Source organism: Octopus bimaculoides, chromosome 20, assembly GCF_001194135.2.
Source record: "Octopus bimaculoides isolate UCB-OBI-ISO-001 chromosome 20, ASM119413v2, whole genome shotgun sequence".
NCBI classification, from domain to species: Eukaryota; Metazoa; Mollusca; class Cephalopoda; order Octopoda; family Octopodidae; genus Octopus; species Octopus bimaculoides.
This window is the reverse complement of record NC_069000.1, coordinates 25,322,701-25,325,200: the sequence shown is the minus strand read 5'-3', so window position 1 is coordinate 25,325,200 and position 2,500 is coordinate 25,322,701. Positions and strand designations below refer to the sequence as shown.

Below are 2,500 nucleotides of genomic sequence, written 5' to 3'. Positions count from 1 at the left end.
AGGTTGGCGCTTACCGTGGACAAGCTGATTGGCGAAGCGCAAACATGCGCCATCCCAACCAGCACTATTCATGCGCTATATCATAGAGAGGATGGGTAACGAAGATTGCATGGGTGGGCTCTGATCAATTTAGATCAATCTAAAACCTTCGATAGGGTCGACCACCAATATTTGGCGGCTGTTCTCGCGACAGCCGGCTTCGATCCAGTTATCTGCGCTTGGATCGCTGCTTTGTACAGCGGCATCTGCTTGGTAGTTCGGGAGAATGGTCACCTGTCAGAAACACTCAGCATTTTGCGCTTGGTTCGCCAAGGGTGCCCTCTCTCCTCCTACTTAGTCTTGAGCTACTGTCGCGGAAGCTGGAGGCATTCACGGGTATCCCGCTTGATCAAGGATGTGGAAGAAGCGTGTCTGTTTATGCCGACGATGTCAACATCATAGTGCCGAGCTACAGGCACATAGACCTGATTGGTGACACACTAAAAGAATATGAAGCGGTTCATTTATACGTTCTTAAGCTCAAATTCCGCCGAGCTCCATCCTTTCGCGATCGATGAAATAAGTACCGGTTGAGTGCTGGTATTAATGCAATCGACTTGTCCCTTCCCACAAATTTCAGGCCTTGTGACTACAGTAGAAAGGATTATTAATATTATTACTGAAGGTGATGAGCTGGCAGATTCGTTAGCACGCCGGGCAAAATGCTCAGCGGCATTTTGTCCGCTATGGTCGACTTTGTCTTTCATCCTTTCGGGGTCGATTAATGAAGTCCAAGTTGAGTACTAGGGTCGATTACATCGACAAGCCCCCTTCCTCGAACTCACTGCCCTTGTGCCAAAATTTGAAACGATTATCATTGTGATTATTATGTCACCGAAATCCACTTTGCCTTTCATCCTTTCGGGATCGATAAAATAAGTACCGGCTGAGAACTGCGGGTCGATGTAACCGACTTACTCCCTCCCCCGGAATTAATGGTCGTGTACCAAAATTTGAAATCATTATAATTATGATTATTATTCAGGTCAGACGCTCCTGTATCCTTGTTTCGGTGTGTAAGTGTTACTTAAACCAACTACACTGCATGGGGTAGGCAGGTAGATAGCGATGGAGAAGTTGGTGGGTGGAGGTGGAATCAGATGGAGCAAATACTGATGGCGAGGAATAAACAGGAGTTAATTACTTCACCCTGTGTATCTCATTAAACATCAAAGCTTACTTTGCCATGTATAACTTCTTTTTACTGGTTGTTGTCCTCCGTTGTTGTTGATATTCTTGTAATCTTTATTCACGTCGATATATTAGGACTACACTTTCTGTTGTCGTTCTCGTTGTTTTTCTTGTTGTGGCTGTTGCTCAGCTACTACTGCTGTTGCTATTTCTGCTGTTATATAATTGTTCCTGATGTTGCTGCAGTCGTTATTACAGCTGTTATCGATGCTGCTGTTGCTGCTGTTGTTACAGGCTGCTGCTACAGGTGTTGTTATTTATCTTGTTGTATTTATAGTTTCTGTTATTGCAGTTGTCGCTTCCATTTTATAACTGCTTCATTTGATTGCTGCTGCTGCTGCTGCCGCTGCTGTCATCACTGCTATGTTGCTGTTGCAGTTTCTTTTTATCCATGACGCTACCTTAACTGTTATTGCTGTTGCTGCTACTGTTGTTGTTGCTGTTGTTGTTGTGGTCGCTGGTGTTGCTATTGCTGCTATAATTATTATTGTTGTTGCTGTTGTTTCTCCTGTGGCAAGAAAAGAAAATCTGCCATTCTGAGGCATCAGCGTTGTCACAGTGTTGAGTGATGGAAGACCAGCAAGGACAGCTTGACCCAACCATGTTGGGTGACGATGGTAACGTGACAGGCAACGTGCAAATACGCGTGAATGTATATAAAGAGCCATAGCCATATGTTGTTGTCGTTGTCGTTCTGATAATAGTAATGGTGAGTGTGGTGACAGTGGTGATAGCAGTAGCTGTGGTTGTGGTGATGCTAGTGGTAGTGATGGTAGTGGTGCTGCTGCTGTGGCTTCTGCTAGCATAGGTGTTGTTGTGTTGGTGGAAGTAGTAGTAGTAGTAAGGGGGCGGTAGTGGTGGTGGTGGTGGTAGTAGTGGTGGCTGAGCTACTACAGTTACTTGTAGTAAGGTTGTTGTTGTTGTTGTTACATAGCACCAAGGGCAGCTAGCTCTAAACGAATAAATTTATCATCTAAGTCATTTCAACTGTGATCATTCCGTTTTATTTTAGGTCAGTCGTTGTCAACAGACGGAGTGCCATGACATGCTGGTTCGCTACAATTTGTATTTGGGTATGTTGTAGATTTTAAAGATACAATTTGAGGTTTTAGCAAAAATTCAAACTCATCGTTGACAAATTTGTTTAAGATAGAGAATGGCTTTCGATATTTTTGCTTCTGTAAAGACTTTTCAACTTTAAAGCAATTTTTCAGTATATATATATATATATATATATATACATACATACATACATATATATATATATATA

The 2,500-nt window shown here is 42.9% G+C and overlaps 1 long non-coding RNA gene across 1 annotated transcript in view; it reads left to right on the top strand.

The window, feature by feature from the left end:
• LOC106868903 (uncharacterized) overlaps positions 1-2,500 on the top strand; it is an 80,779-nt gene that overhangs the window by 31,971 nt on the left and 46,308 nt on the right. The window contains exon 2 of the long non-coding RNA XR_001409353.2: positions 2,243-2,303. This is a non-coding gene — a long non-coding RNA (uncharacterized LOC106868903). The remainder of the gene's footprint in view (positions 1-2,242; positions 2,304-2,500) is intronic.